At 47.3% G+C, this 10,012-nt stretch overlaps 1 long non-coding RNA gene across 2 annotated transcripts; it reads left to right on the forward strand.

Annotated features, from left to right (window-relative positions):
- Positions 1-3,158: 3,158 nt before the first annotated feature.
- LOC309870706 lies at positions 3,159-8,937 on the forward strand. 2 transcript variants are annotated; one of them, XR_014314750.1, is made up of 4 exons: positions 3,159-3,295; positions 3,932-4,019; positions 6,806-6,887; positions 8,198-8,378. It is a non-coding gene; the product is annotated as an uncharacterized lncRNA (long non-coding RNA). The 2 variants fall into 2 exon arrangements; XR_014314751.1 differs by lacking the exon at positions 3,932-4,019 and adding an exon at positions 8,465-8,937 and having other exon boundaries at positions 3,176-3,295; positions 8,198-8,280.
- Positions 8,938-10,012: the final 1,075 nt, after the last annotated feature.

Consider the following 10,012-nt stretch of genomic DNA (forward strand, 5'->3'; position numbering starts at 1 on the left):
CTCAGCTCATCTGGTGAGCAGGGAGAATGAAGTTGAGGTTGAATTTATGCAAAAGGGGATTTCTAAGAAGAGGATGCTACAGAGGTGGGCACTTCAGATTAAATTAGTGGCCCCTGTGAAGCCAAAAAATAAAGGTCCTAGTCCTCAAAATCTCTGATTCTGGCCCTGGGGAGACCTGTTTCCTGGATCTGAATGACCTACTCCTCTTCACTCCCTTGATCCCCCAGGCCTCCCCTGCTGACCTTCTAGGAAATGAGAAGAAGAGAAAGGCAAACAGTGTCCATAGGTTTTCAAACAGACAAACAAGGGAATCTCCCAGGGCCATGAGAGAGGGTGCCTGTTTCCTTAATCCTGTTAAATTCTTCTATGAACCATCTAAGCAACCAAAATACCAAGCCATGTGGATTTAGTCACTCAAGGAGCTTATGTTCTTCTAACCTCAAGTTCAAATGGCTTTCATGACACAGCTTCCCAAATCCCTTGCCCCTGCTTGTCTACATGTCTCACGGAGCCCTGGGAAGGAGAGTGCAATCTTTTCAACAACTCACAGTGTCCTCCCTACAGTCCCTTGAGTTCTCAATGTTTTCCCAGTTATTTCCAAATGTCCCTGAGACCTCAGGAAAGAACACAATAAATTCATTTACTTATGTGTGACAGCAACTAATAAGAACTATCGCCTCCATCCTGTAAAACATTTTATTTATTTATTTATTTATTTATTTATTTATTTATTTATTTGACAGAGAGAGATCACAAGTACGCAGAGAGGCAGGCAGAGAGAGAGAGGGAAGCAGGGGCCCCTGTGAGCAGAGAGACCAATGTGGGGCTCCATCTCAGGACCCTGAGATCGTGACCAGAGCTGAAGGCAGAGGCTTAACTTACTGAGCCACCCAGGTATCCCATATCCCGTAGAAGATTTAACCTAAAGATTCTATACCCCAGTGTGGCTCATGTTCTTAGTTCCTAATTAGTTAGGAAATAAGGTTAGATCGTTAGACAATGTAACGTACAACATTGTCTTCTGAGGACAAGTCCCCACCTACATAAGGACTCACTCCGTCCTCTCAGTTGACTTCCAACCCAACAGAACATACAGACTCTCTCTCTAAGGAATTTGGACTTGGCCATTACAAAACTGAGTTGGTGGGGTCTGCTAGTCACCTTACGTGAGAATATAAAAGCTCTAGAACGGAAAGGGTCATGGTCCACTATCCACACAAAGAAGCAGAGAATGTCAATCAGCAGAGAGGCATGAACTAAACAGAGGCAAGAGTGAATGAGGGTGAGAATGGCCACTTCCCTTCTAGTCCGAGACCTTTATGAAGCAAATACTCCTGCCATTTCGCTCTGAGTCGTATTCTTAACTGAACATCACCCATCATTTTAGTAATCCTATTTTGACTAGGTTTCCCGTGCCTCTCTTACTTACCAGGACACTGTGTTCTTCACAGGGCTGGGTTCTACAGAGGTGCCCAGTGATTCTTTGTGCAACATATGAGTGATGTCAGTTCATACAAATACAGAAACGGAGGCATTTGCAGATTTTTGATTGTTAGTCGATTTGATTGTTGAGCCTCTATGTGGCCAAAGACCTATACTTGTTGCAAGGGTCCCTGGGGCCTAGGAGCCAGATAAGATAGTTACTCAACCAAAGAGACAGGAGGTCAAACCAAAAGGAGAAGAAAAGCCAAGGATGATATTAAGGAAACAAAACAAAACAAAACAGGAGAGCTCAGGAGATGCTCAAACCAAGGAATCTAGAAGCAGATATCAAGCTTAAAGCTTGGATGGGGCTTTAAGGAACAGGAGTAAATCCAAAACATCTTAGTCTTTAGCAGCTGGCCAAAGATTAACTTGGCTGGCACAGTGGGTGGTAGAAGTCATTCTCCGTGGCTTCAGTTACCGCTTTCTCAATGCCTTTGACCTTCCAACATTGATTGTAAAATCCGTTGAACTGTGGATGATGTCTTCATTGGAACACATCTCAAACACATGCAAATCAACAAATTCTCCACTGACTACAGTGGGCAAAGGCCGATTCCTCCTTGCAGCACATTCCAGGGACTAGGAAAAGGTAGAACTCGAGTGAGGGAGCCACAGTCAGGGGTGAGTGAGTGCCTACAGGCTACTCCCCCTGCCCCCAGAGCAGCATGGTGGTGGTGGACAGGTATGCACCCGGGGCAGGAAAATGGCGGGCTTCTTCGGTGGTAAGCTGAAGGATGACCATATACTCTGAAAAGGGATGGCTACGGAGGCAGGAGAAAGGGCTCTTCCAGCCTGATGCTTCAGACACTCTGAACCACCCCATTAGGGCCAACATTAGGAGCCAGGATTTATGATTCAGAATCAGGTGGGGGTTTTTTGTTTATTTGTTGATTTGGGAGTTTTGTTGTCATTGTTTTGTTTTGGAGGGGCATGGAGGTAGGGAGAAGTCCTGGTGATTTCAAGTCTTGGAGGAGAAGAGTAAAAGCCGTCATGGAGGAGAACGCTGACTGTAGACTGGATTCTAAGCCTGCATGGGGCAGGGGTTGGGGGGCTGGTGTGGGGGGCACTCTATCCCACTTAATTAGAGTAACAAATTGCTCATACCTGGCATACTCTCTGAGTAGGAAAGGAAGTAGCAAAAAAAAAAAAAAAAAAAGGAAGAAGAATGAGAATAAAAAAAAGAATTAGCCGATATCAGATGTTTTCTGCTTGGTGTCTGCTTGCCCCGGTCTGACTGGTGTAGCTTATAATTAGTCTCTGCTTGCAGATGTGTGGTTCCAAAGACTTGTGGATTAAGGAGAAACTCTAGAATTTCTCAGGACCTGACAAGTTGTAACGTGAAGAGCTACACTTAGTCCATTAAAGATTTTTCACAGTGACATTTGAGTGCAGCTGGAGAGATCTGCCTCCTTGCCATTTATCATTTTCAGGCCACGGGTGTCGGCAAGGAGGTTACTATGAAGAACAAAACAAAATGGATTGCGTGTGTAGAGGTGAGCTGGCGAATACTGATAAATGTGCTCCACTGAATGTCAGCAAATGTCACTTGAGAAGCCATTTGCCGCTACCATAACAGCCTCCCAAACCCAACAAAGAGTAGCAAAACCAGGCCAAACGAATGGAGCGTCTTGCTTCCGCATGAATAAGCAATCAGCCCTCTCAGAAGTTACACCAGAAAGTTGTCAAACTTGATCGAAGAAGCGTTTCCACCCATACTGACGCATGCTGGAGAGTGCTACTGAGGGTTGGAGATCTCATGAGGACATCAGCCGGTGGCTCAGGGAAGGACCCCATGACCTCTCTGTCCCAGGTGGGTGCCTTCCTTTAGTGTGCAGAGAAACTTCCTTGTCTCCTGGGCCCCCCGGCGGGGTGTTTCCTGTCCCCTCCTCTTGCTGCTTCCACTGATTCCGTGGACCCCTCCCCGGCTCCTGGTCTACCCTCCCTTGCATGTGACCCAGGAGTGGTTGAAGATGTGATCTGGGTTCCAGGACGTGAGGGTGCTGTCCTCACGCCCCATGTCAAGAGAAGACCCAATGTGCCACCCTTGAGCCAGACTGTCCATTTCTTACTCAAGAAAGGGCTTTTCAGTGTGTCCTCTGGTTAGTTTGAAAATTCGAGTAATGGATTCAGGTTCTGTTTGATACTTGGTCACGGGGCCAAAACTTTACCTGCGTGTGATTTGGGATTTGGGGAAGCTAAGACCAAGTTTTCTTCAGAATGCAGCTGGTGTCGAGGCGGTCCCCTCTTCCTCCTCAGCTTGGTGAACTCCAAGGTTGACTACGGGGAGGCAAATGGGAAAGAAGATCATATTCTCCTAAAAGCTCTCCAGGGAAATGTGAGACTAATTAAAATAAAATTCCAGTCCCTGTTCTGTTTGTAATCTCTGGGGGTTCCTCCTCCTCAGCACATACACACAGGGTCATCCAATACTTTTTTCCTCCTTTAGACCAAGAGTCTCACACAGGAGCTGGAATTTGTCTGGCCTCATAAATACACCACACGCGCGCCCAAGCACATCGTCTGCACCAGCCGAGGTCAGTTCAGCTTTCACTGGAGGGAATCCTACAATATAGGGCTCCCGTACAAGAAGCCCTTTATCGAACGTGCCTCCCAGTTTCTGCCGCTTGGTGCGCCAGTGGACAAACTTCCCACACTTCCCTCTTCACACTGTTTAGCCTGTATATGGTGGAGTTGAATACACTTTACATCCCGGACAAAAACGGGCTCTTGGAAGGGCAAGCTTCCCTCTGATGAATTTGGAGAGATGGCACATAGAGGAGAGGTGGGAGGCTTGCTCTTCTTCAGCTGCACATACCACAGAATGTTCTGGAACCCTTCCCCCTTTTCAATGTGGTGCCTCCCATGGAAGGGCCTTTCTTTAGGTCGTGAGAACTCAAAAGATATCTGTTTATGAAGACTGATTTGCCCTCAACTTATTGACTTTCCTGCTTTGTTTAGGAAGGAACAGTGGTTTGTTTGGGGGAAAAAAGGGGAGGGGCGTGGAGAAGCAGTAAAAGAAAGGCAGATTTCTGAGCAGAAGTGGAGGTGAGGGCCAAGTGGAGTGGGAGGGAGACACAGTATGTTTTGCTCCAGGCAGGAGCTCGGACTGCTTTCCCAGCTGAAACACTTTCCGAAGACCTCTCTGCTGTCCCCTCATGGGACTTGCATGTCCCAGGCCCAAAGACCTCATAAAACATGAAACATAGGGGTGCCTGGGTGGCTCAGTGGGTTAAACATCTGCCTTCTGCTCAGGTCATGATCCCAGGGTCCTGGGATCAAGCTGAGCCCCGCATCAAGCTCTCTGCTCAGCAGGGAGCCTGCTTTCCCTCCTCTCTCTCTGCCTGCCTCTCTACCTACTTGTGATCTCTCTCTCTGTCAAATAAATAAATAAAATCTTAAAAAAAAAACATGAAACATATTCTGAAGAAAAGATAATATGGATGTCGATTTCCCCCTTTGCCAGGATTATTTATTTTTCTGGTTGTGGTAGTTTAAAATTTGTATCTTCAAGCTCCAACTATAATAAGCATCTGTTTCCAAGAGAAAAAGAAAAAAGAAAGAAAAAAAAAAAAAACCTGTTCATTGCTGATTAATATCACCCAAATCCTGTGATAGCTGGAGTCCAGAGCTATGTGAAAACTTACCTTCCTATTGTATCTTTAAGGAACAAAACAACAAGTCCTACAGATGAGGGTAGCCAGCATTGGCTCTCTCAGATGAGAAAAAGCAAAGCTAGGTTGGGTGAACCACTTTACCCATCCACTAATTAGTAACACCACCAGGTTTCCTTGTTTCTAATCCACAGGCCATTTTCAGTGGACTCTGCTCCGCTCTGCGTATAAAAACCCAGCGAGCTCCCTTTCACCATTTTGCATTCCAGGATGTTTGGAAAAAAACATTAAATTGGTTCCACGAGAGAAAGGTTTGTTAAAAATAGGAGACCTCTTAGAATTTCAGGAATCCCCTCCTTGCAAGACTGTGAACAAGACTTCAGTAGAGGGAACGTTTGCCTGTAGAGAGATGTCCTCTGAGTAAGAATACTCACTCTGCTCTCAACAGGCATCATTGTAAGAGCCCTAGACCCATCCTAACTTCAGAATAAGCTCCCTCAGCCTAACTGAGGAAAAGATTCAACATTAATGGGGGAGAAAAATAAGAGAGGTTCAAGTTAACACAGCAGGCAGGCCACCCTAAAAAAGAAATGTTTTGAGGAATTTATTATCAGGCTTCTAAATAATGTCTTTCATTTAAGGAAGCACTTTTTAATGCCTATGTTATATCAGACCTGTCACTATACCTTAACTGGAAACCAGTTTTGCTTATATGTCATTCTCCTCACCATTTCAAATCATCCTCAGCTTTCAAGGCTCAACTTAAGCCCCACCATTTCCAGGAAGCCTTCTGAGATTTCTCCCATGCTTCCCTCCAGTGTGCTCCCAGCCAGGACACCCATAAAACAGCATTGTTCTATGCTGTTGACCTGTGTATGTTCCTCTCCCCCAACAAGTACCAGCTCGCTGAGAAAATGGCCTCTATCTTACTTATCTCAGAGATGGTCTTCCCTAATACGCTCCTTAAAAGGGGATTTAGAGCAACTGAAAACAAGGTTATCTTTCACACACTTGAGATTTAAACCAACTTGGTTTAAATATATGAGAAACAGCGTTCTCCTCCTTGGCTATTGGTAGTTGTCAGTATTCAATGAAGGGGAAGGATGTGGATGAGGGAGAGGTAAGAGGGTGTCCAGTCGAGATTATAGGGGCCCTTTCAGCAGTGGAGGCAAAATCAGACTGGTTAATTTGGGCTCAAAGGAGATGGTAATTGTGGAAATCTGGTGTTTGAAGGCAGGTGTCACCACCCTTTTTGATACACTTCTAAAACCGTTTTCCCCACTCTGTGTCAAATATGGCTTTAGAAACTTAAGGTTATACTCTTCATCCACATATATTGGGCTAGAAATGGGGAGAATTCACATTTCCTTTTCTAGAACTGTCAGCACTCAGGAACCCAAGCTTCTTAGTACACGAATTTTCGTTATTTCCCTGAAGGAAAAGTAGAAATCATTGCACTATCCTTCCTTTATCAATGCTCAAGTAATCAGCGGGGAGAGAATACCCACCGCTTCCCCCAAAACAGCACAGCAAATTTTACTGTTGAAAACGAAGATTTTGCGTGGGGTTGCAAATGTTAATAAATTTTGATGGAGAGACTTTTTAAAATCAGGAATTCAGAGATGCCCTTCCTGCCTTCTAACACCTGTTGTTTTCATATAGACCTTTCAGGGAAGAACCTTTCTTAACATTTTTCTGTCTTCTTAAAGCAAAAAGTCCCCCAAAGCGGGCAGAATGCATCGCGTCCGAATTGAAAGTGAGGGTAGGAAAAGCCGGGCTGTCAGTCCCTTGGTAAGTGGGCAGAGTCCAACAATCTAGTGTGACTCTTATTTTTTTTTTCCTGTTGGGCCCTTCCAAAAAGCCTCACCTACCATAATTCGAAATAACATTTCTTATCATGCCAAATGTTTCCTTTCAGTTCCTGTAATATTTACTTGTTTCCCTACACAAGTGGGGAGGGGGGATCTGCCTCGATTTTAAGAAGAAAAAGATCTTTAAGGTTTCTAAGTGTAACAATTGTTCAAAAGTTCTTTCCCTCTCAAATTGGCATTCAGAAAAATATATTTACATATTCCCTTCCGCCGGTGTGAGAGCAGAATTGCCGCTTTCGCTCAAAAGGAAAAAAGTTTTTGAAATGACACAAATCAATATGTGCGTATTTTTAGAATTAAGACGCTTGTATTCACTGTCATGGTGGGATTTCCTTCCAGGGGAATCTTCCACGGAGAAAGTACCCCGTCTAGGGAGCATTTAAAGAAATTTTAATATCCAAACAAAAGCTGTATTACCATGGCCATCCACTCCCTGGCCCAGAGGAAAAACAATTAATAATTTGCATATGCTTCTGACACAAATTAAAGACAAAGGGCCGGTCACAGACTGCGATTACCACGCAGCCCTAGCCTGCAATGCCCCAGCCTGCACTCTTCTTGCTTTCAAATGAATAGCATTAAGCTCGATAACTAAAAATAGTGGTTCTGGGCCCTCTGGCCTAGTCCCACCTTAGAATCGTGTGTCCCCAGTCAGAAACATCTCTCAATCTCTCCACCAGCTTCCAGGCAAAAAGAATGTATAGTTCCAAGGGGAAAAAATACGTATATACTTTGCCCTTTTTATTTTAATGGCCAAACATTGTAATGGTAGCTAAATAGAAATTCTTGTCTGTTAATAGGTTCCTTTAGTTTGTAATAAATAGGAATGCTAATGACTAAAATTTGGTATTTGGTATGCATTAGCTTTTGTGAGCTTTTCTTTACAGTCCTCATTGACATGCAATATGGCAAGCTTCCTTTGAAACATATTTATAAAATAACTACAGTATAATTAAACCAACAAAGCCATCTTTTAAGTAAGCTTAATAGCTTGGGTTTTTTTTCACCTCAGTAAAAATTTATTTTTAAAAGAAAAATAGTTATGCCTCAATCCCACTGTATATTTTATTCTGTGCATCTAATATTTCCTTTGCATCTACAATCTATGCATATCTAATTCTTTTTGACAACTATGATTACTAATAAAGTTCTCATGAAAGATATGCTTCATAGCTTCTTCAACAAGAATAATGTTTTTTTGTTAATGGAAATTGTAACATATCTTGACAGATACAACATAAAAGATGTGCTTTTTTCTTAATTGTTAATATTGCTGTGCTGAACACACAGGAGCAGATCAACAGATATGGCAGGTAATAATCAGAGTGGATGCTATTTTGAACAAAGTAACTAAAAATATTTTAATGATATTAAAGCAATAAATAAATAAAAGCAATTATGTTTAATTTTGCTTTCTGTGTGCGAACAATTTTTGGTTGCTGCTGCTGCTGCTGTTGCTGCTGCTGCTGCTGCTGCCGCCGCCGCCGCCACCGGCAGTGTGTTGAACAGAGGAAGCTCCGGAGCGCGGTGTGATCCGCACGGAAGCGGCTCAGCCTTCTTGCAGCCGAAGGGTCCTGCGAGCCGCCCTTTCTCCGCTCTAGGCGGCTTCAGCCTCCCAGGGGCGCAGGGCTCGGCAGCATGCTAATTCGCAAAGCGCAGTGGCTCAAGTTCACCAAGTTTTCCCCAATTTTGCAAACCATTGCTCTATCTCCAAGCCTCACGGTTTAAGACCACAAGATTTCCAAAAAGGGGAAACTCAAAAAGATCCCAGGCGCAGGACGGGAGCAACCGGAGCGGGCTCTGGCCGCTTCTGCGCCTCCCGGACCCCTGCCCGCTCCCACCTGCCCCACGCTCCTCGCTCCCGTCCTTCTCTCCGAAACTCTGTCCTCTCCGCCAAGGGGCTGCCAGGCCCCCAACCCACCACCCACCCACCCCCCCCCCCGCGCGGAGAATAAACACAGTCGACATCACTGTTATAATCTTTATTTAAAACTGTTTCCAAGGTTACAAATTACCATGCCTCGTATGCAACAGGTTCCTCCGAAGCGGTATCATTACAGATTAACTGTAATGTGCAGGATTAGAATAAAAGCATAAGGGATTAGGTAAAAGGGGGGACGCTGGAGAAAGAACGCCCGAACCCATCCCGACGAGCTGGCGGTGGAAACCGCGAAGAAGCTCGGTGTCCGGGCGCCGGGGCTCGCCGAGCTGGAGCCCGCTCCTCAGCTCGTGGGCCCCGGAGCGGTCAGGGGTGGCGGCGAGGGAAGGGCCAGGGCGGCCGGAGGCTGCGGGGCGATGCTTCCTGGGCGCCAGGGACTAGGGACGGGGCCCCTGGACTCAGGGAGGCTAGGGGCCCGGAGGCCGCGGAGGCGGAGGTGCGGGCATGCCTACGGCCCGGCGGGGGCCGCGGGCAGTGCCGCGCCCGAGACACGGTTTCACCGCCGTGCGACGCAGCCGGAGAGCAACGACGGGGACAGCACGCCCACACGGGGGTCAGCGGGCTTATCGTGTGGCTGACCCGGCCTTCAAGGTCCAGGCCTGGTGGGGCCCCTTCCGGCGTTCTCGTCTAGCCCCCCACATGGCCGTCGCGCTGCTGCCGGCCTCGGGGTGGGGCCGGGGCCCGCCGGCCGCTTCGGGGCCCGGGACTTGGGCCTGGGCCGCCCGCCAAGGCCGTGCACTCCATTAGGCCACGTCCCCGATCCGCCCGCCCCCTGCCCCGGAGCTCCAGAAAGGCCCCAGAGTCCCTCGCCCCCTCGCTCTGCTTGCTGCGGGGCCGGAGCTCGCCGTGCTGGCCCCAGCAGGACTCGGGCCGGCCTTGGGCCACGGCCTCAGGAAGTGGACGCGGCCCCGAGGGCTGTTTGCGTGTCCGCGCGGAGGGCGCAGAGCTGGAAAAACAAACAGGGCGGGCGCGGAGGCTGGGGGGCTACGGGCTGGGGGCTGGAAGGAAGTGCGCAGTGTGGCAGGAGAGCCGAACAAAGCCCTCACGGGAGCCCCGTCACCCCGCGGTGACCTCGGGCCCGCCCCGCTGAGCCACCGAGCCCCAGG

The sequence above is a fragment of the Mustela nivalis genome, assembly GCF_964662115.1.
Source record: "Mustela nivalis genome assembly, chromosome: 8".
Classification (NCBI taxonomy): Eukaryota; Metazoa; Chordata; class Mammalia; order Carnivora; family Mustelidae; genus Mustela; species Mustela nivalis.